The sequence below is a fragment of the Engystomops pustulosus genome, unplaced genomic scaffold, assembly GCF_040894005.1.
Source record: "Engystomops pustulosus unplaced genomic scaffold, aEngPut4.maternal MAT_SCAFFOLD_513, whole genome shotgun sequence".
Taxonomy (NCBI): Eukaryota; Metazoa; Chordata; class Amphibia; order Anura; family Leptodactylidae; genus Engystomops; species Engystomops pustulosus.
Genome location: NW_027285392.1, coordinates 29,503 through 52,500, shown reverse-complemented (window position 1 = coordinate 52,500; position 22,998 = coordinate 29,503). Strand labels below are relative to the sequence as shown.

At 62.0% G+C, this 22,998-nt stretch overlaps 1 non-coding gene across 1 annotated transcript in view; it reads right to left on the bottom strand.

Annotated features, from left to right (window-relative positions):
• The window catches only part of LOC140111601 (18S ribosomal RNA), a 1,884-nt gene extending 1,814 nt beyond the window's left edge, over nucleotides 1–70 (bottom strand). Inside the window, exon 1 of the ribosomal RNA XR_011852127.1 lies at nucleotides 1–70. This exon is cut by the window's left edge and continues 1,814 nt beyond it. This is a non-coding gene — a ribosomal RNA (18S ribosomal RNA).
• Nucleotides 71–22,998: the final 22,928 nt, after the last annotated feature.

Genomic DNA, 22,998 nt, shown 5'->3' with positions numbered 1-22,998 from the left:
AGTCAGTACTTAGACATGCATGGCTTAATCTTTAAAACAAGCATATACTACTGGCAGGATCAACCAGGTAGCCGAGCTCTGAGGGGTAGACTCTTGGAGTCAGGCTCCGTGAGCTAATGGGAACGCTCGTTGCTGCTGCTGCTACCGCAGCGCTTCTCCGCCGCCGGAGAAGACCTCGCAGACAACATTGGATGGAGCTTAGGGCAGGGGGGCAAGAAAGATGCTCTCGGTCCCTTCCAAGGACCCGAAAAAGCCTTCCCTTCCCCTCCCCTCTCGCAGTCGCTGGCTTTCCCCACTCAGTTCAGCCAAGAAGTGGCGCTCGACTCTCACCTCCATCAGCACCTCCGAAGCTCGGACAGCTCCTGTAGGCTGCGCATAGAAGGAAAGCATTGGACGCTCAACTTCAGCACCTCGAGTGTCGGACGGCTCCACCACCACCTCTCCACACTGTTAAGCGAGAGAGACGATAGGAGCCGTCGCGACGTACCCATGCAGCGCCGCCCGCCAACGCACAGAGGAGCGGAGGGGATCGGGCGCCAGGTCCGGGGGAAGGCTGGGAGGGAAGCTACGGCGCTGCTACCCAGCTTTCAACCCTGCGGGACCGGGTGCTCCGCTCCTATCGCTCCGGCGAACAGGGTCCGCTACGCTTTCAACACCAGCGCCCGGCAGAGGGCTTGGAGAAGGCTCGCGCGGATCCTCGGTTCGGATCGCCTGGCTTCGCGGGAGCGGCCTTCGGCTAGGGCCGACGACGGCCGGACCGAGCAGATTTGGACCGGGGTGCGGGGCGAGTACCTGCCTCTCTCACGAAGGGAGTGTCACCGGTAAGAAGCCTCTTCCCACGTCTGCTTGCCGACTTACGCTCGCCCCGACGAGAGGCCCAACCGAAAGAGTGGAAAGGGGCAGAGATTTCCAGGGTCGCCCCACCAGGGATGCAATACCCCAGTGCAGACAGTCGGCCCTGCCCCGAACCTACTCGGTGGTTTGAAGGTTAACCTCTTGGGGAAAAGCAGCGATTCGCCTCGCGGTGCGTGCCTCCGCGGATCTAAACCCCCTCGATCGATGTGGGGCCAGAGGACCCCTTTTCCCCGTACGAAACTGTCAGCTCACCATGGGCTCGACGTCCGTGGGTCGGGGAGTTGAGCGCTTACGCGCGGCGGGACCTTATAACCTGCAGCGGCTGAGGAGCGAAGATTTCCAGGGGTGGGCCCCCGGGGATGCCATACCCCGAGCAGCCTGTCGGCCCCGCTCCTAGCACGCTGGCAAGCAATGGAGTCTTCCCCGCGGCAGCCACCGCCCTCGCCCTAGCCTCGCCGTCGGTCGATGAAGAACGTCGTTCGCCCTCCTCTGGCTCGGGATTTGGAAACGGCCTGGCCTTCGCCTACTCCGTCGGGCAACTGCCTTCCGCCAGCCCCTTCCCTCGAATCCCCTTCTTCCATTTTAGACCCGATCAGGGGATTGGTCAGCCCAGCCCTGGGGTAAGAAGAGGGGTTGGGGTCGGTTCGGCTTCGGGTGCCCCGCTCGGCCAAAGGTTCCCCTCGCTTTGGAAGCACGCGAGGTCGCGGAGGGTGTCGGGGTTATTTTTTTCGGCTCCCTGGCTTCGCGGGAGCGGCCTTCGGCTAGGGCCGAGGCCGTCCGGCCCGCGCAGATTTGGACCGGGGTCCGGGGCGAGTACCTGCCTCTCTCACGAAGGGAGTGTCACCGGTAAGAAGCCTCTTCCCACGTCTGCTTGCCGACTTACGCTCGCCCCGACGAGAGGCCCAACCGAAAGAGTGGAAAGGGGCAGAGATTTCCAGGGTCGCCCCACCAGGGATGCAATACCCCAGTGCAGACTGTCGGCCCTGCCCCGAACCTACTCGGTGGTTTGAAGGTTAACCTCTTGGGGAAAAGCAGCGATTCGCCTCGCGGTGCGTGCCTCCGCGGATCTAAACCCCCTCGATCGATGTGGGGCCAGAGGACCCCTTTTCCCCGTACGAAACGGCCGGCTCACCATGGGCTCGACATCCGTGGGTCGGAGAGTTGAGCGCTTACGCGCGGCGGGACCTTATAACCTGCAGCGGCTGAGGAGCGAAGATTTCCAGGGTGGGCCCCCGGGATGCCATACCCCGAGCAGCCAGTCGGCCCCGCTCCTAGCGCGCTGACGAGCAATGGAGTCTTCCCCGCGGCAGCCACCGCCCTCGCCTCGCCGTCGGTCGATGAAGAGCCGAGTTCGCCCTCCTCTGCTCGGGACTCGGAAACGGCCTGGCCTTCGCCTACTCCGTCGGGCAACTGCCTTCCGCCAGCCCCTTCCCTCGAATCCCCTTCTTCCATTTTAGACCCGATCAGGGGATTGGTCAGCCCAGCCCTGGGGTAGGAAGAGGGGTTGGGGTCGGTTCGGCTTCCGGTGCCCCCGCTCGGCCAAAGGTCCCCTCGCTTTGGAAGCAGAGGGTGCCGGGGTTATTTTCGGCTTGACGCCTAGTCCGGTCCCTGCCGGTTCCCGTGGAGGCCCGCGGTCAAAACCAGCTCCCCGGCTGTCGGAGCCGGAGCCCCGCAGCCCGAGCGGACGCACCGAGTCCCTCATGTAAGGGATAGCCGCCCCTACGGAACGGCCCGGACTGGGACCAGGCACCCCCAGGCGCCGAAGGGGTGGGTCGGCCGTGTTGCCGAAGCTTAGCCGGCGCTGATGACCGCAGCCCCTAACGATGCCCACAGGCGGGGGAGCCAAGGAGAGCACTAGGAAGACGTGGCGGGGTCGGACGGCTCAATTTCCAGGGTGGGACCCGGGGGTTCAGTACCCCGGGCATCCGGTCGGTTTCGCCGGCGCGACCCCAAGCCTTCCACGGCCCCCTTCGTGGGTGCAGGGATACCGTGCAGGGTGCAGGCTTAGACGCCAATTCCCCAGAAGTTTTAGGGATAGGGTTTGTCCGGGCGCCACCGCAGCGACAACCTCGCAAGAAGCTCTCTTCCACAAAAGCACGGGCAACGTTCGTGTGCGAGTGTTGGTCTCCCATGGTCTACCGACTCCCCCGGGCGGCCCAAGCGTTACGCCCACGGCCGGGCCCTCGAGCAGGCGCACCCCTGGTGCCTCTCGTAAGGGAAGGCTACGGTCCTCAACCCCTCGTATGGCGGGGAGGGCGCATTTGAAACGCTAAAGGACGAGCCCTGTTCGGGACCTGGCGGGGATCCGCGGATTGGCGAGAGGGATGGGTCTGCCGTTGGTCAGAGGGGACGCACCCCTGGGACGCAGTTTGGCATTAGCGACCGATGGCCCATCTACGACCATGTACTCCGGGAGCGCCAAGGAGGACGCGGGTGGGCTTTGGGGGCAGACTCAATTTCCAGGGTCTGGGCGCCGGGGGTGCAATACCCTTAAGCGCTCATGTCGGTTTCGTCTGCCGCCCGCCTCTGGCCCGGCTCCTAGTGACGGGTGCTGTGAACGTGCGATCGTGCTTGCGGTTGAAGAGTTCAAAGGCTACCGCTGGGGATAACACGCCCGGGGAATTTAGAAACCCCCCCCTCCGCTACAATCTCTGCTTCTGCCGGACTCGGAGGGGAGCCGCCCCGGGGGCGACCGCTCCCTCTCCTCTTCCGCGGCGTGCCGCGCGCTTCGCCGTCAGCAGCGGAGCGAACCTTTTTCTCGGTCCGCAGCTCTTCAGGCGTAGGCGGGCAGCGCTAACAGGGTACACTGGGGACCACTCGACCGCAACCGCTCCTCCGACCGACGAGCATACCTACCGCGGATACGCCACGGTGGGTCTAAGCCTCGTCGCCGCCGCGAGGAGCAGGCGGGAGCCGTCCCTTTTCGTGCTGCGGGAAATAAACCGTGGACACAGAGGTGTGTCTGCGCTCTCCGACCGGGCGGGGGGCGATTGGACTTGCCCGAGGGACACTAGGCGAGGCGCTGCCGCGGGAGCCGGAGCTCCGCGCTGGACGCTGCCGCCGCCGCCGCCGCCCCCCACCCACGGTACGGTGGAGTACGCCCGTTCCATACGCTTCGTAGCAAACCTCAGCCGAAGCAGAGAGTCCTACCGCTGTGGCAGGAGCGGGGCCGTGCGAGGACCACACTGGCACCGCGCTACACAACCTTAGGCAGAGGACCACAGCCGCTCACGGGGAGCGGGGGATTGATGCGCGACCAAGACTGAGGCTAAGGAACGCTTTACCATAAACCGGCCGGGGCCAATACCCCTGACCGAGCAAAGTGCCCTGCCCCGCCGGATCGCGCTGTGTCAGATCGATCAAAAGAGCGGAGAGCCGAGACTCTACCGCTGGGAGTTTGTGGAGAACGGCCTGGCTTGCGTCCCGTCCTCCCGCCCTCGACCTCACATGGCTAGCCTCACCCGCCGGGAGCCACCCCATTGGGGACCGTAGGGCGGAGAAGGGGTCTCCGCGTCCGGAATTTACTTGTGGAGAACGGCCTGGCTTACGTCCCGTCCTCCCGCCCTCGACCTCACATGGCTAGCCTCACCCGCCGGGCGCCACCCCATTGGGGACCGTAGGGCGGAGAAGGGGTCTCCGCGTCCGGAATTTACTTGTGGAGAACGGCCTGGCTTACGTCCCGTCCTCCCGCCCTCGACCTCACACGGCTAGCCTCACCCGCCGGGCGCCACCCCATTGGGGACCGTAGGGCGGAGAAGGGGTCTCCGCGTCCGGAATTTACTTGTGGAGAACGGCCTGGCTTACGTCCCGTCCTCCCGCCCTCGACCTCACATGGCTAGCCTCACCCGCCGGGCGCCACCCCATTGGGGACCGTAGGGCGGAGAAGGGGTCTCCGCGTACGGAATTTCTTGTGGAGAACGGCCTGGCTTACGTCCCGTCCTCCCATGGCTAGCCTCACCCGCCGGGCGCCACCCCATTGGGGACCGTAGGGCGGAGAAGGGGTCTCCGCGTCCGGAATTTCTTGTGGAGAACGGCCTGGCTTACGTCCCGTCCTCCCGCCCTCGACCTCACATGGCTAGCCTACCCCGCCGGGCGCCGCTCCATTGGGGATACGGTACGGCAAAGCGCGACGCCGCACGATGCCAACACTTTGTGCAAAAACCTGGCAGAGTCGACCAAAACCTCGCTTCTTTGACCGGTATTTTTGATGCTTTTCTCTGCCGCCGAAGGTGCACTGAGGGTCGGATCGCCCAAAATTTTTACCGGTCGTTTTGGTCTGCGGTTCTTCCGAGAGGTGCCCGCCTGACAGTTCTTTTTCAGCAGCCTCCGAAAGGCCATCCAGCGGGCAAGCCAGGGGTTGGCAGCCGCCGGCGGTGAGCCTTCCCCGGCCGGGGCAGACGGCTCCGACCGCAAAATTTTTTCGACTTTCGCCGAGGCCAAAACCCCATGCACTTTTAAAGCCTGCCCGCAGCGCCGTCTCCTGTCAGACGTCCCTTGCCGCCTGCGGTGGTCCTCGCCCGGCAGAGAGAAGCCGGAGTCGCCCCCTCTCCGGTTCTTTTTCACCATTCCGGAGCTCTGAAATCTGCCGGACACCGAGTGACCGAGGACGCTTCCAGGAGGGCGGCAGCGAGAGGCAGAGTGCCACCGGTCGGGTCGCCGGTTCTCCCACACTTTGAAAATTTTTCGCTTGTTCTGGTGGGATGGAGAGAGAGCGTGGCTTATGCGCCCTCTGCCCCGCGGTCCGCCCTGGCTGGCCTTACGCCGGTGGTTCGCCAGGCCACCGGCACCTTGTACGGCGGGGACGGCGTGGCTTATGCGCCCGTCAACCCACCTACTCGCCCCGGCTAGCCTTTTACCCGGAGGGCGCCACGCTCCGGGTACCAGTGAGCGGCACGAACCCAGTCATACCATGCCGCTCACCTCGCGCCCTCTCCGGCCTCCGCCGCGGAGACCTCCCGCTAGGACCTGCGGGGGGCGATTTCTGCCAAAATCTACAAAGTCCCCGATGGTTAAGGACGTAGACTGTTGAGCGGGACCTACACACTCTTGTAGCCGATGGGGCTCGCCATTTCCCGCAGAAAATGGACCACCTCCCGCAGAGGAACATGAAATGCCCCTTCCCGCGGGACCCGAAGGACCGCTCTGTCCGAGCAGGCCTCCAGGACCACGGCACGCAAAAGCGACTCAGTCCCGCTGGCATTACGGATCTGACTTTGTGCAAAAACCAGGCAGAGTCGACCAAAACCTCCCTTCTTTGACCGGTGTTTTTGTTGCTTTTCTCTGCCGCCGAAGGTGCACTGAGGGTCGGATCGCCCAAAATTTTTACCGGTCGTTTTGGTCTGCGGTTCTTCCGAGAGGTGCCCGCCTGACAGTTCTTTTTCAGCAGCCTCCGAAAGGGCATCCAGCGGGCAAGCCAGGGGTTGGCAGCCGCCGGCGGTGAGCCTTCCCCGGCCGGGGCAGACAGCTCCGACCGCAAATTTTTTTCGACTTTCGCCGAGGCCAAAACCCCATGCACTTTTAAAGCCTGCCCGCAGCGCCGTCTCCTGGCAGACGTCCCTTGCCGCCTGCGGTGGTCCTCGCCCGGCAGAGAGAAGCCGGTTTCGCCCTCTCACCGGTTCTTTTTCACCATTCCGGAGCTCTGAAATCTGCCGGACACCGAGTGACCGAGGACGCTTCCAGGAGGGCGGCAGCGAGAGGCAGAGTGCCACCGGTCGGGTCCCCGGTTCTCCCACACTTTGAAATTTTTCGCTTGTTCTGGTGGGATGGAGAGAGAGCGTGGCTTATGCGCCCTCTGCCCCGCGGTACGCCCTTGGCTAGCCTTACGCCGGTGGGTTCGCCAGGCCACCGGCACCTTGTACAGCGGGGACGGCGTGGCTTATGCGCCCTCTGCCCCGCGGTCCGCCCTGTCTAGCCTTACGCCGGTGGTTCGCCAGGCCACCGGCACCTTGTACGGCGGGGACGGCGTGGCTTATGCGCCCGTCAACCCACCTGCTCGCCCCGGCTAGCCTTTTACCCGGAGGGCGCCACGCTCCGGGTAGCAGTGAGCGGCACGAGCCCAGTCATACCATGCCGCTCACCTCGCACCTTTTCCGGCCTCCGCCGCGGAGACCTCCCGCTAGGACATGCGGGGGGCGATCTTGACCAAAATCTACAAAGTCCCCGATGGTTAAGGACGTAGACTGTTGAGCGGGACCTACACACTCTTGCAGCCGAAGGGGCTCGCCATTTCCCGCAGAAAATGGACCACCTCCCGCAGAGGAACATGAAATGCCCCTTCCCGCGGGACCCGAAAGGACCGCCCTGTCCGAGCAGGCCTCCAGGACCACGGCACGCAAAAGCGACTCAGTCCCGCTGGCATTACGGATCTGACTTAGTGCAAAAACCTGGCAGAGTCGACCAAAACTCCCCTTCTCTGACCGGTATTTTTGTTGCTTTTCTCTGCCGCCGAAGGTGCACTACGGGTCGGATCGCCCAAAATTTTTACCGGTCGTTTTGGTCTGCGGTTCTTCCGAGAGGTGCCCGCCTGACAGTTCTTTTTCAGAAGCCTCCGAAAGGCCATCCAGCGGGCAAGCCATGAGTTGGCAGCCGCCGGCGGTGAGCCTTCCCCGGCCGGGGCAGACAGCTCCGACCGCATAATTTTTTCGACTTTTGCCGAGGCCAAAACCCCATGCACTTTTAAAGCCTGCCCGCAGCGCCGTCTCCTGTCAGACGTCCCCGCCGCCTGCGGTGGTCCTCGCCCGGCAGAGAGAAGCCGGAGTCGCCCTCTCTCCGGTTCTTTTTCACCATTCCGGAGGTCTGAAATCTGCCGTACTCCGAGTGACCGAGGACGCTTCCAGGAGGACGGCAGCGAGAGGCAGAGTGCCACCGGTCGGGAAGCCGGTTCTCCCACACTTTGAAAATTTTTCGCTTGTGCTGGTGGGATGGAGAGAGAGCGTGGCTTATGCGCCCTCTGCCCCGCGGTACGCCCTTGGCTAGCCTTACGCCGGTGGTTCGCCAGGCCACCGGCACCTTGTACGGCGGGGACGGCGTGGCTTATGCGCCCGTCAACCCACCTACTCGCCCCGGCTAGCCTTTTACCCGGAGGGCGCCACGCTCCGGGTAGCAGTGAGCGGCACGAGCCCAGTCATACCATGCCGCTCACCTCGCACCTTTTCCGGCCTCCGCCGCGGAGACCTCCCGCTAGGACATGCGGGGGGCGATCTTGACCAAAATCTACAAAGTCCCCGATGGTTAAGGACGTAGACTGTTGAGCGGGACCTACACACTCTTGCAGCCGAAGGGGCTCGCCATTTCCCGCAGAAAATGGACCACCTCCCGCAGAGGAACATGAAATGCCCCTTCCCGCGGGACCCGAAGGACCACTCTGTCCGAGCAGGCTTCCAGGACCACGGCACGCAAGAGCGACTCAGTCCCGCTGGCATTACGGATCTGACTTAGTGCAAAAACCTGGCAGAGTCGACCAAAACTCCCCTTCTCTGACCGGTATTTTTGTTGCTTTTCTCTGCCGCCGAAGGTGCACTACGGGTCGGATCGCCCAAAATTTTTACCGTCGTTTTGGTCTGCGGTTCTTCCGAGAGGTGCCCGCCTGACAGTTCTTTTTCAGCAGCCTCCGAAAGGCCATCCAGCGGGCAAGCCAGGGGTTGGCAGCCGCCGGCGGTGAGCCTTCCCCGGCCGGGGCAGACAGCTCCGACCGCATAATTTTTTCGACTTTCGCCGAGGCCAAAACCCCTTGCACTTTTAAAGCCTGCCCGCAGCGCCGTCTCCTGTCAGACGTCCCCGCCGCCTGCGGTGGTCCTCGCCCGGCAGAGAGAAGCCGGAGTCGCCCTCTCTCCGGTTCTTTTTCACCATTCCGGAGCTCTTAAATCTGCCATACTCCGAGTGACCGAGGACGCTTCCAGGAGGGCGGCAGCGAGAGGCAGAGTGCAACTGGTCGGGAAGCCGGTTCTCCCACACTTTGAAAATTTTTCGCTTGTGCTGGTGGGATGGAGAGAGAGCGTGGCTTATGCGCCCTCTGCCCCGCGGTACGCCCTTGGCTAGCCTTACGCCGGTGGTTCGCCAGGCCACCGGCACCTTGTACGGCGGGGACGGCGTTGCTTATGCGCCCGTCATCCCACCTACTCGCCCCGGCTAGCCTTTTACCCGGAGGGCGCCACGCTCCGGGTAGCAGTGAGCGGCACGAGCCCAGTCATACCATGCCGCTCACCTCGCACCTTTTCCGGCCTCCGCCGCGGAGACCTCCCGCTAGGACATGCGGGGGGCGATCTTGACCAAAATCTACAAAGTCCCCGATGGTTAAGGACGTAGACTGTTGAGCGGGACCTACACACTCTTGCAGCCGAAGGGGCTCGCCATTTCCCGCAGAAAATGGACCACCTCCCGCAGAGGAACATGAAATGCCCCTTCCCGCGGGACCCGAAGGACCACTCTGTCCGAGCAGGCTTCCAGGACCACGGCACGCAAGAGCGACTCAGTCCCGCTGGCATTACGGATCTGACTTAGTGCAAAAACCTGGCAGAGTCGACCAAAACTCCCCTTCTCTGACCGGTATTTTTGTTGCTTTTCTCTGCCGCCGAAGGTGCACTACGGGTCGGATCGCCCAAAATTTTTACCGGTCGTTTTGGTCTGCGGTTCTTCCGAGAGGTGCCCGCCTGACAGTTCTTTTCAGCAGCCTCCGAAAGGCCATCCAGCGGGCAAGCCAGGGGTTGGCAGCCGCCGGCGGTGAGCCTTCCCCGGCCGGGGCAGACAGCTCCGACCGCATAATTTTTTCGACTTTCGCCGAGGCCAAAACCCCATGCACTTTTAAAGCCTGCCCGCAGCGCCGTCTCCTGTCAGACGTCCCCGCCGCCTGCGGTGGTCCTCGCCCGGCAGAGAGAAGCCGGAGTCGCCCTCTCTCCGGTTCTTTTTCACCATTCCGGAGCTCTTAAATCTGCCATACTCCGAGTGACCGAGGACGCTTCCAGGAGGGCGGCAGCGAGAGGCAGAGTGCAACCGGTCGGGAAGCCGGTTCTCCCACACTTTGAAAATTTTTCGCTTGTGCTGGTGGGATGGAGAGAGAGCGTGGCTTATGCGCCCTCTGCCCCGCGGTACGCCCTTGGCTAGCCTTACGCCGGTGGTTCGCCAGGCCACCGGCACCTTGTACGGCGGGGACGGCGTTGCTTATGCGCCCGTCATCCCACCTACTCGCCCCGGCTAGCCTTTTACCCGGAGGGCGCCACGCTCCGGGTAGCAGTGAGCGGCACGAGCCCAGTCATACCATGCCGCTCACCTCGCACCTTTTCCGGCCTCCGCCGCGGAGACCTCACGCTCTGTTCTGCGGAGAGCGATTTTGGGCAAAATCTACAAAGTCCCCGATGGTTAAGGACGTAGACTGTTCAGCGGGACCTACACACTCTTGTAGCCGAAGGGGCTCGCCATTTCCCGCAGAAAATGGATCACCTCCCGCAGAGGAACATGAAATGCCCTTCCCGCGGGACCCGCAGGACCGCTCTGTCCGAGCAGGCCTCCAGGACCACGGCACGCAAAAGCGACTCAGTCCCGCTGGCATTACGGATCTGACTTAGTGCAAAAACCTGGCAGAGTCGACCAAAACTCCCCTTCTCTGACCGGTATTTTTGTTGCTTTTCTCTGCCGCCGAAGGTGCACTACGGGTCGGATCGCCAAAATTTTTACCGGTCGTTTTGGTCTGCGGTTCTTCCGAGAGGTGCCCGCCTGACAGTTCTTTTTCAGAAGCCTCCGAAAGGGCATCCAGCGGGCAAGCCAGGGGTTGGCAGCCGCCGGCGGTGAGCCTTCCCCGGCCGGGGCAGACAGCTCCGACCGCATAATTTTTTCGACTTTTGCCGAGGCCAAAACCCCATGCACTTTTAAAGCCTGCCCGCAGCGCCGTCTCCTGTCAGACGTCCCCGCCGCCTGCGGTGGTCCTCGCCCGGCAGAGAGAAGCCGGAGTCGCCCTCTCTCCGGTTCTTTTTCACCATTCCGGAGCTCTTAAATCTGCCGTACTCCGAGTGACCGAGGACGCTTCCAGGAGGGCGGCAGCGAGAGGCAGAGTGCCACCGGTCGGGAAGCCGGTTCTCCCACACTTTGAAAATATTTCGCTTGTGCTGGTGGGATGGAGAGAGAGCGTGGCTTATGCGCCCTCTGCCCCGCGGTCCGCCCTGGCTAGCCTTACGCCGGTGGTTCGCCAGGCCACCGGCACCTTGTACGGCGGGGACGGCGTTGCTTATGCGCCCGTCATCCCACCTACTCGCCCCGGCTAGCCTTTTACCCGGAGGGCGCCACGCTCCGGGTAGCAGTGAGCGGCACGAGCCCAGTCATACCATGCCGCTCACCTCGCACCTTTTCCGGCCTCCGCCGCGGAGACCTCACGCTCTGTTCTGCGGAGAGCGATTTTGGGCAAAATCTACAAAGTCCCCGATGGTTAAGGACGTAGACTGTTGAGCGGGACCTACACACTCTTGTAGCCGAAGGGGCTCGCCATTTCCCGCAGAAAATGGATCACCTCCCGCAGAGGAACATGAAATGCCCCTTCCCGCGGGACCCGAAGGACCGCTCTGTCCGAGCAGGCCTCCAGGACCACGGCACGCAAAAGCGACTCAGTCCCGCTGGCATTACGGATCTGACTTAGTGCAAAAACCTGGCAGAGTCGACCAAAACTCCCCTTCTCTGACCGGTATTTTTGCTGCTTTTCTCTGCCGCCGAAGGTGCACTACGTGTCGGATCGCCCAAAATTTTTACCGGTCGTTTTGGTCTGCGGTTCTTCCGAGAGGTGCCCGCCTGACAGTTCTTTTTCAGCAGCCTCCGAAAGGGCATCCAGCGGGCAAGCCAGGGGTTGGCAGCCGCCGGCGGTGAGCCTTCCCCGGCCGGGGCAGACAGCTCCGACCGCATAATTTTTTCGAACTTCTCCGAGGTCAAAATCCCAGGCACTCCGACGGAAGGTCCGCCGCGCGTCTCCCGTCTGACGTCCCCGCCGCTCGCGGTGGTCCTCGCCCGGCAGGGAGCTGCCGGATTCGCCCTCTTACCGGTTCTTTTTCACCTTTCCGGAGCTCTGATATCTGCCGCACACACAGTGACCGAGGACGCTTCCAGGAGGGCGGCAGCGAGAGGCAGAGTGCCACCGGGCGGGTCCTCGGTTCTCCCACACTTAGAAAATTTTTGCGCTTGTGCTGGTGCGAGGACGTAGGTCTTTCGACCGGGGCAAGCCTGGAGGGCGGTAGCCGGGATTGGCGCCCTATTCCCGGCTAGCTCTCGGAGGCTTCACCCGGTTGGAGGTTGGAGCTCCGACTTCCATGGGCATGTTCCTCACCGGGACCTACGACCAAGTGTGGCCGAGGGACAGTGACACATTCCCGGGTAGCCTGAGTGGCTGCTCCCGCTGAGCTACTTCCATGGGCACTATTCCTCCCCGGGACTTGCCGCCAAGTCTTGGCCGGGGGACAGTGACACATTCCCGGGTAGCCTGAGTGGCTTCTCCCGCTGAGCTCTTACTTCCATGGGCATGTTCCTCACCGGGACCAACTACCAAGTGTGGCCGGGTTTCGAGCTCCAAACTCGGCTTGCACTTGGTCGCTTGGGGGGTCCCCTCCGCTCCGGGAAGGGCGCCCTCCAGCGGGCAGACGAGGGTACTTCTAGTCTGCCCGAGCTCCATGGGGCCCCTCTCGCCCCTAGGCTCCCCGCCCAGGGTTCCAGGGTCCCGGATAAAGCCACCCTGCCGAGTTCGGTATAGGGTACCGGGCCTGGCTGGAATCACGCCGGGATCGGTGAGACCTCCTCGGCCGCGGCTCAGCCTCCAAACTCCCTTTCGCGGTTCTCTTCCCTTCAACTTCCATGGGCATGTTCCACACCGGGACCTCCGACCAAGTGTGGCCGGGGAACAGTCACCCATGCCCGGGTAGCCTCAGCGGCTGCTCCCGCTGAGGTCAACTTGGAGGTTGGAGCTCCGACTTCCATGGGCACTATTCCTCCCCGGGACCTGCCGCCAAGTCTGGCCGGGGGACAGTGACACATTCCCGGGTAGCCCTGAGCGGCTGCTCCCGCTGAACTCTTACTTCCATGGGCATGTTCCTCATCAGGAACCAACGACCAAGTGTGGCCCAGGGACAGTGACACATTCCCGGTTAGCCTGAGTGGCTGCTCCCGCTGAGCTACTTCCATGAGCACTATTCCTCCCCGGGACCTGCCGCCAAGTCCGGCCGGGGGACAGTGACACATTCCCGGGTAGCCTGAGCGGCTGCTCCCGCTGAGCTACTTCCATGGGCACTATTCCTCCCCGGGACTTGCCGCCAAGTCTTGGCCGGGGGACAGTGACACATTGCCGGGTAGCCTGAGTGGCTGCTCCCGCTGAGCTCTTACTTCCATGGGCATGTTCCTCACCGGGACATACTACCAAGTGTGGCCGGGTTTCGAGCTCCAAACTCGGCTTGCACTTGGTCGCTTGGGGGTCCCCTCCGCTCCGGGAAGGGCGCCCTCCAGCGGGCAGACGAGGGTACTTCTAGTCTGCCCGAGCTCCATGGGGCCCCTCTCGCCCCTAGGCTCCCCGCCCAGGGTTCCAGGGTCCCGGATACAGCCACCCTGCCGAGTTCGGTATAGGGTACCGGGCCTGGCTGGAATCACGCCGGGATCGGTGAGACCTCCTCGGCCGCGGCTCAGCCTCCAAACTCCCTTTCGCGGTTCTCTTCCCTTCAACTTCCATGGGCATGTTCCACACCGGGACCTCCGACCAAGTGTGGCCGGGGAACAGTCACCCATGCCCGGGTAGCCTCAGCGGCTGCTCCCGCTGAGGTCAACTTGGAGGTTGGAGCTCCGACTTCCATGGGCACTATTCCTCCCCGGGACCTGCCGCCAAGTCTGGCCGGGGGACAGTGACACATTCCCGGGTAGCCCTGAGCGGCTGCTCCCGCTGAACTCTTACTTCCATGGGCATGTTCCTCATCAGGAACCAACGACCAAGTGTGGCCCAGGGACAGTGACACATTCCCGGTTAGCCTGAGTGGCTGCTCCCGCTGAGCTACTTCCATGAGCACTATTCCTCCCCGGGACCTGCCGCCAAGTCTGGCCGGGGGACAGTGACACATTCCCGGGTAGCCTGAGCGGCTGCTCCCGCTGAGCTACTTCCATGGGCACTATTCCTCCCCGGGACTTGCCGCCAAGTCTTGGCCGGGGGACAGTGACACATTGCCGGGTAGCCTGAGTGGCTGCTCCCGCTGAGCTCTTACTTCCATGGGCATGTTCCTCACCGGGACATACTACCAAGTGTGGCCGGGTTTCGAGCTCCAAACTCGGCTTGCACTTGGTCGCTTGGGGGTCCCCTCCGCTCCGGGAAGGGCGCCCTCCAGCGGGCAGACGAGGGTACTTCTAGTCTGCCCGAGCTCCATGGGGCCCCTCTCGCCCCTAGGCTCCCCGCCCAGGGTTCCAGGGTCCCGGATACAGCCACCCTGCCGAGTTCGGTATAGGGTACCGGGCCTGGCTGGAATCACGCCGGGATCGGTGAGACCTCCTCGGCCGCGGCTCAGCCTCCAAACTCCCTTTCGCGGTTCTCTTCCCTTCAACTTCCATGGGCATGTTCCACACCGGGACCTCCGACCAAGTGTGGCCGGGGAACAGTCACCCATGCCCGGGTAGCCTCAGCGGCTGCTCCCGCTGAGGTCAACTTGGAGGTTGGAGCTCCGACTTCCATGGGCACTATTCCTCCCCGGGACCTGCCGCCAAGTCTGGCCGGGGGACAGTGACACATTCCCGGGTAGCTTGAGCGGCTTCTCCCGCTGAACTCTTACTTCCATGGGCATGTTCCTCATCAGGAACCAACGACCAAGTGTGGCCCAGGGACAGTGACACATTCCCGGGTAGCCTCAGCAGCTGCTCCCGCTGAGCTACTTCCATGAGCACTATTCCTCCCCGGGACCTGCCGCCAAGTCTGGCCGGGGGACAGTGACACATTCCCGGGTAGCCTGAGCGGCTGCTCCCGCTGGGCTACTTCCATGGGCACTATTCCTCCCCGGGACCTGCCGCCAAGTCTGGCCGGGGGACAGTGACACATTCCCGGGTAGCCTGAGTGGCTGCTCCCGCTGAGCTCTTACTTCCATGGGCATGTTCCTCACCGGGACATACTACCAAGTGTGGCCGGGTTTCGAGCTCCAAACTCGGCTTGCACTTGGTCGCTTGGGGGGTCCCCTCCGCTCCGGGAAGGGCGCCCTCCAGCGGGCAGACGAGGGTACTTCTAGTCTGCCCGAGCTCCATGGGGCCCCTCTCGCCCCTAGGCTCCCCGCCCAGGGTTCCAGGGTCCCGGATACAGCCACCCTGTCGAGTTCGGTATAGGGTACCGGGCCTGGCTGGAATCACGCCGGGATCGGTGAGACCTCCTCGGCCGCGGCTCAGCCTCCAAACTCCCTTTCGCGGTTCTCTTCCCTTCAACTTCCATGGGCATGTTCCACACCGGGACCTCCGACCAAGTGTGGCCGGGGAACAGTCACCCAGGCCCGGGTAGCCTCAGCGGCTGCTCCCGCTGAGGTCAACTTGGAGGTTGGAGCTCCGACTTCCATGGGCACTATTCCTCCCCGGGACCTGCCGCCAAGTCTGGCCGGGGGACAGTGACACATTCCCGGGTAGCCTGAGCGGCTGCTCCCGCTGAACTCTTTAGTTCCATGGGCATGTTCCTCATCAGGAATCAACGACCAAGTGTGGCCGAGGGACAGTGACACATTCCCGGGTAGCCTCAGCAGCTGCTCCCGCTGAGCTACTTCCATGAGCACTATTCCTCCCCGGGACCTGCCGCCAAGTCTGGCCGGGGGACAGTGACACATTCCCGGGTAGCCTGAGTGGCTGCTCCCGCTGAGCTACTTCCATGGGAACTATTCCTCCCGGGACTTGCCGCCAAGTCTTGGCCGGGGGACAGTGACACATTCCCGGGTAGCCTGAGTGGCTGCTCCCGCTGAGCTACTTCCATGGGAACTATTCCTCCCCGGGACTTGCCGCCAAGTCTTGGCCGGGGGACAGTGACACATTCCCGTGTAGCCTGAGTGGCTGCTCCCGCTGAGCTCTTACTTCCATGGGCATGTTCCTCACCGGGACATACTACCAAGTGTGGCCGGGTTTCGAGCTCCAAACTCGGCTTGCACTTGGTCGCTTGGGGGGTCCCCTCCGCTCCGGGAAGGGCGCCCTCCAGCGGGCAGACGAGGGTACTTCTAGTCTGCCCGAGCTCCATGGGGCCCCTCTCGCCCCTAGGCTCCCGGCCCAGGGTTCCAGGGTCGCGGATCCAGCCACCATGCGGAGTTCGGTTTGGGTACCGGGCCTGGCAGAAATCACGCCGGGATCGGTGAGCCCTCCTCGGCCGCGGCTTCGCGCAAAAACTCCCTTTCGCGGTTCTCTTCACTTCAACTTCCATGGACACGTTCCACACTTGGACCTACGACCAAGTGTGCCCGGGGAACAGTAACCCATGCCCGGGCAGCCTCAGCAAGTGCTCCGGCTGAGGTCAGTTTGGAGGTTTGAGCTCCGACTTCCATGGCCATGTTCCTCACCGGGACCTACGACCAAGCGTGGCCGGGTTTCGAGCTCCAAACTCGGCTTGCACTTGGTGGCCAAGGGGGTCCCCTCCGCTCCGGGAAGGGCGCCCTCCAGCGGGCAGACGAGGTTACTTCTAGTCTGCCCGAGCTCCATGGGGCATTATTCCTCCCCGGGACTTGCCGCCAAGTCTGGCCGGGGGACAGTGACACTTGGCCGGGTAGGCGAAGTGGCTTCTCCCGCTGACTTGCCCCTTTGGAAGTAGGAGCTCCTACTTCCATGGGCATTATTCCTCCCCGGGACTTGCCGCCAAGTCTGGCCGGGGGACAGTGACACTTGGCCGGGTAGGCGAAGTGGCTTCTCCCGCTGACTTGCCCCTTTGGAAGTAGGAGCTCCTACTTCCATGGGCATTATTCCTCCCCGGGACTTGCCGCCAAGTCTGGCCGGGGGACAGTGACACTTGGCCGGGTAGGCGAAGTGGCTTCTCCCGCTGACTTGCCCCTTTGGAAGTAGGAGCTCTTACTTCCATGGGCATTATACCTCTCGAAGACTTAGAGCCAAGTGAGCTCCTACTTCCATGGGCATTATTCCTCCCCGGGACTTGCCGCCAAGTCTGGCCGGGGGACAGTGACACTTGGCCGGGTAGGCGAAGTGGCTTCTCCCGCTGACTTGCCCCTTTGGAAGTAGGAGCTCTTACTTCCATGGGCATTATACCTCTCGAAGACGTAGAGCCAAGTGAGCTCCTACTTCCATGGGCATTATTCCTCCCCGGGACTTGCCGCCAAGTCTGGCCGGGGGACAGTGACACTTGGCCGGGTAGGCCAAGTGGCTTCTCCCGCTGACTTGCCCCTTTGGAAGTAGGAGCTCCTACTTCCATGGGCATTATTCCTCCCCGGGACTTGCCGCCAAGTCTGGCCGGGGGACAGTGACACTTGGCCGGGTAGGCGAAGTGGCTTCTCCCGCTGACTTGCCCCTTTGGAAGTAGGAGCTCCTACTTCCATGGGCATTATTCCTCCCCGGGACTTGCCGCCAAGTCTGGCCGGGGGACAGTGACACTTGGCCGGGTAGGCGAAGTGGCTTCTCCCGCTGACTTGCCCCTTTGGAAGTAGGAGCTCTTACTTCCATGGGCATTATACCTCTCGAAGACTTAGAGCCAAGTGAGCTCCTACTTCCATGGGCATTATTCCTCCCCGGGACTTGCCGCCAAGTCTGGCCGGGGGACAGTGACACTTGGCCGGGTAGGCGAAGTGGCTTCTCCCGCTGACTTGCCCCTTTGGAAGTAGGAGCTCCTACTTCCATGGGCATTATTCCTCCCCGGGACTTGCCGCCAAGTCTGGCCGGGGGACAGTGACACTTGGCCGGGTAGGCGAAGTGGCTTCTCCCGCTGACTTGCCCCTTTGGAAGTAGGAGCTCCTACTTCCATGGGCATTATTCCTCCCCGGGACTTGCCGCCAAGTCTGGCCGGGGGACAGTGACACTTGGCCGGGTAGGCGAAGTGGCTTCTCCCGCTGACTTGCCCCTTTGGAAGTAGGAGCTCCTACTTCCATGGGCATTATTCCTCCCCGGGACTTGCCGCCAAGTCTGGCCGGGGGACAGTGACACTTGGCCGGGTAGGCGAAGTGGCTTCTCCCGCTTACTTGCCCCTTTGGAAGTAGGAGCTCCTACTTCCATGGGCATTATTCCTCCCCGGGACTTGCCGCCAAGTCTGGCCGGGGGACAGTGACACTTGGCCGGGTAGGCGAAGTGGCTTCTCCCGCTGACTTGCCCCTTTGGAAGTAGGAGCTCTTACTTCCATGGGCATTATACCTCTCGAAGACTTAGAGCCAAGTGAGCTCCTACTTCCATGGGCATTATTCCTCCCCGGGACTTGCCGCCAAGTCTGGCCGGGGGACAGTGACAATTGGCCGGGTAGGCGAAGTGGCTTCTCCCGCTGACTTGCCCCTTTGGAAGTAGGAGCTCCTACTTCCATGGGCATTATTCCTCCCCGGGACTTGCCGCCAAGTCTGGCCGGGGGACAGTGACCTGTGGCCGGATAGGCCAAGTGGCTTCTCCCGCTGACTTGCCCCTTTGGAAGTAGGAGCTCCTACTTCCATGGGCATTATTCCTCCCCGGGACCTACAGCCAAGAGTGGCCGGGGGACAGTGACACTTGGCCGGGTAGGCGAAGTGGCTTCTCCCGCTGACTTGCCCCTTTGGAAGTAGGAGCTCCTACTTCCATGGGCATTATTCCTCCCCGGGACTTGCCGCCAAGTCTGGCCGGGGGACAGCGACATGTGGCCGGATAGGCCAAGTGGCTTCTCCCGCTGACTTGCCCCTTTGGAAGTAGGAGCTCCTACTTCCATGGGCATTATTCCTCCCCGGGACCTACAGCCAAGAGTGGCCGGGGGACAGTGACACTTGGCCGGGTAGGCCAAGTGGCTTCTCCCGCTGACTTGCCCCTTTGGAAGTAGGAGCTCCTACTTCCATGGGCATTATTCCTCCCCGGGACTTGCCGCCAAGTCTGGCCGGGGGACAGTGACACTTGGCCGGGTAGGCGAAGTGGCTTCTCCCGCTGACTTGCCCCTTTGGAAGTAGGAGCTCCTACTTCCATGGGCATTATTCCTCCCCGGGACCTACTGCCAAGTGTGGCCGGGGGACAGTGACATGTGGCCGGATAGGCCAAGTGGCTTCTCCCGCTGACTTGCCCCTTTGGAAGTAGGAGCTCCTACTTCCATGGGCATTATTCCTCCCCGGGACTTGCCGCCAAGTCTGGCCGGGGGACAGTGACACTTGGCCGGGTAGGCGAAGTGGCTTCTCCCGCTGACTTGCCCCTTTGGAAGTTGGAGCTCTTACTTCCATGGGCATTATACCTCTCGAAGACTTAGAGCCAAGTGAGCTCCTACTTCCATGGGCATTATTCCTCCCCGGGACTTGCCGCCAAGTCTGGCCGGGGGACAGTGACACTTGGCCGGGTAGGCGAAGTGGCTTCTCCCGCTGACTTGCCCCTTTGGAAGTAGGAGCTCCTACTTCCATGGGCATTATTCCTCCCCGGGACCTACTGCCAAGTGTGGCCGGGGGACAGTGACATGTGGCCGTATAGGCCAAGTGGCTTCTCCCGCTGACTTGCCCCTTTGGAAGTAGGAGCTCCTACTTCCATGGGCATTATTCCTCCCCGGGACTTGCCGCCAAGTCTGGCCGGGGGACAGTGACACTCGGCCGGGTAGGCGAAGTGGCTTCTCCCGCTGACTTGCCCCTTTGGAAGTAGGAGCTCCTACTTCCATGGGCATTATTCCTCCCCGGGACCTACTGCCAAGTGTGGCCGGGGAACAGTGACTCTTGGCCGGATAGGCCAAGTGGCTTCTCCCGCTGACTGGCCCTTTTGGAAGTAGGAGCTCCTACTTCCATGGGCATTATTCCTCCCCGGGACCTACAGCCAAGTGTGGCCGGGGAACAGTGACTCTTTGCCGGATAGGCCAAGTGGCTTCTCCCGCTGACTTGCCCCTTTGGAAGTAGGAGCTCCTACTTCCATGGGCATTATTCCTCCCCGGGACCTACAGCCAAGTGTGGCCGGGGAACAGTGACTCTTGGCCGGATAGGCCAAGTGGCTTCTCCCGCTGACTTGCCCCTTTGGAAGTAGGAGCTCTTACTTCCATGGGCAGTATACCTCTCGGGGACTTAGAGCCAAGTGTCTTCACCCTTTGGAGGTAGTAGCTCCTACTTCCATGTGCATTATTCCTCCCCGGGACATACTGCCAAGTGTGGCCGGGGAACAGTGACTCTTGGCCGGATAGGCCAAGTGGCTTCTCCCGCTGACTTGCCCCTATGGAAGTAGGAGCTCTTACTTCCATGGGCATTATTCCTCCCCGGGACCTACTGCCAAGTGTGGCCGGGGAACAGTGACTCTTGGCCGGATAGGCCAAGTGGCTTCTCCCGCTGACTTGCCCCTTTGGAAGTAGGAGCTCCCACTTCCATGGGCATTATTCCTCCCCGGGACCTACTGCCAAGTGTGGCCGGGGAACAGTGACTCTTGGCCGGATAGGCCAAGTGGCTTCTCCCGCTGACTTGCCCCTTTGGAGGTAGTAGCTCCTACTTCCATGGGCATTATTCCTCCCCGGGACCTACTGCCAAGTGTGGCCGGGGAACAGTGACTCTTGGCCGGATAGGCCAAGTGGCTTCTCCCGCTGACTTGCCCCTTTGGAAGTAGGAGCTCCTACTTCCATGGGCATTATTCCTCCCCGGGACCTACTGCCAAGTGTGGCCGGGGGACAGTGACATGTGGCCGGATAGGCCAAGTGGCTTCTCCCGCTGACTTGCCCCTTTGGAAGTAGGAGCTCCTACTTCCATGGGCATTATTCCTCCCCGGGACCTACAGCCAAGAGTGGCCGGGGGACAGTGACACTTGGCCGGGTAGGCGAGGTGGCTTCTCCCGCTGACTTGACCCTTTGGAAGTAGGAGCTCCTACTTCCATGGGCATTATTCCTCCCCGGGACTTGCCGCCAAGTCTGGCCGGGGGACAGTGACATGTGGCCGGATAGGCCAAGTGGCTTCTCCCGCTGACTTGCCCCTTTGGAAGTAGGAGCTCCTACTTCCATGGGCATTATTCCTCCCGGGGACTTGCCGCCAAGTCTGGCCGGGGGACAGTGACACTCGGCCGGGTAGGCGAAGTGGCTTCTCCCGCTGACTTGCCCCTTTGGAAGTAGGAGCTCCTACTTCCATGGGCATTATTCCTCCCCGGGACCTACTGCCAAGTGTGGCCGGGGGACAGTGACACTTGGCCGGGTAGGCGAAGTGGCTTCTCCCGCTGACTTGACCCTTTGGAAGTAGGAGCTCCTACTTCCATGGGCATTATTCCTCCCCGGGACCTCCTGCCAAGTGTGGCCGGGGAACAGTGACTCTTGGCCGGATAGGCCAGTGGCTTCTCCCGCTGACTTGCCCCTTTGGAAGTAGGAGCTCCTACTTCCATGGGCATTATTCCTCCCCGGGACCTACAGCCAAGTGTGGCCGGGAACAGTGACTCTTTGCCGGATAGGCCAAGTGGCTTCTCCCGCTGACTTGCCCCTTTGGAAGTAGGAGCTCCTACTTCCATGGGCATTATTCCTCCCCTCGACCTACAGCCAAGTGTGGCCGGGGAACAGTGACTCTTTGCCGGATAGGCCAAGTGGCTTCTCCCGCTGACTTGCCCCTTTGGAGGTAGTAGCTCCTACTTCCATGGGCATTATTCCTCCCCGGGACATACTGCCAAGTGTGGCCGGGGAACAGTGACTCTTTGCCGGATAGGCCAAGTGGCTTCTCCCGCTGACTTGCCCCTTTGGAGGTAGTAGCTCCTACTTCCATGGGCATTATTCCTCCCCGGGACCTACAGCCAAGAGTGGCCGGGGAACAGTGACTCTTGGCCGGATAGGCCAAGTGGCTTCTCCCGCTGACTTGCCCCTTTGGAAGTAGGAGCTCCTACTTCCATGGGCATTATTCCTCCCCGGGACCTACTGCCAAGTGTGGCCGGGGAACAGTGACTCTTGGCCGGATAGGCCAAGTGGCTTCTCCCGCTGACTTTGCCCCTATGGGAAGTAGGAGCTCTTACTTCCATGGGCAGTATACCACTCGGGGACTTAGAGCCAAGTGTCTTCACCTTTGGAGGTAGTAGCTCCTACTTCCATGGGCATTATTCCTCCCCGGGACATACTGCAAATTGTGGCCGGGGAACAGTGACTCTTGGCCGGATAAGCCAAGTGGCTTCTCCCGCTGACTTGCCCCTTTGAAGGTAGTAGCTCCTACTTCATGGGCATTATTCCTCCCGGACCTACAGCCAAGAGTGGCCGGGGAACAGTGACTCTTGGCCGGATAGGCCAAGTGGCTTCTCCCGCTGACTTGCCCCTTTGGAAGTAGGAGCTCTCACTTCCATGGGCAGTATACCTCTCGGGGACTTAGAGCCAAGTGTCTTCGCCCTTTGAGGTAGGAGCTCTTACTTCCATGGGCATTATTCCTCTCCGGGACTTACAGCCAAGTGTGGCCGGGGAACAGTGACACTTGGCCGGGTAGGCCAAGTGGCTGCTCCCGCTGACTTGCCCTTTTGAAGTAGGAGCTCCTACTTCCATGGGCATTATTCCACCCCGGGACCTACAGCCAAGTGTGGACGGGGGACAGTGACATGTGGCCGGATAGGCCAAGTGGCTTCTCCCGCTGACTTGCCCCTTTGGAAGTAGGAGCTCCTACTTCCATGGGCATTATTCCTCCCCGGGACTACTGCCAAGTGTGGCCGGGGAACAGTGACTCTTGGCCGGGTAGGCCAAGTGGCTTCTCCCGCTGACTTGCCCCTTTGGAAGTAGGAGCTCCTACTTCCATGGGCATTATTCCTCTCCGGGACCTACTGCCAAGTGTGGCCGGGAACAGTGACTCTTGGCCGGATAGGCCAAGTGGCTTCTCCCGCTGACTTGCCCCTTTGGAAGTAGGAGCTCTTACTCCCATGGGCAGTATACCTCTCGGGGACTTAGAGCCAAGTGTCTTCACCCTTTGGAGGTAGTAGCTCCTACTTCCATGGGCATTATTCCTCCCCGGGACCTACTGCCAAGTGTGGCCGGGGAACAGTTGACTCTTGGCCGATAGGCCAAGTGCTCTTCTCCCGCTGACTTGCCCCTTTGGAAGTAGGAGCTCCTACTTCCATGGGCATTATTCCTCC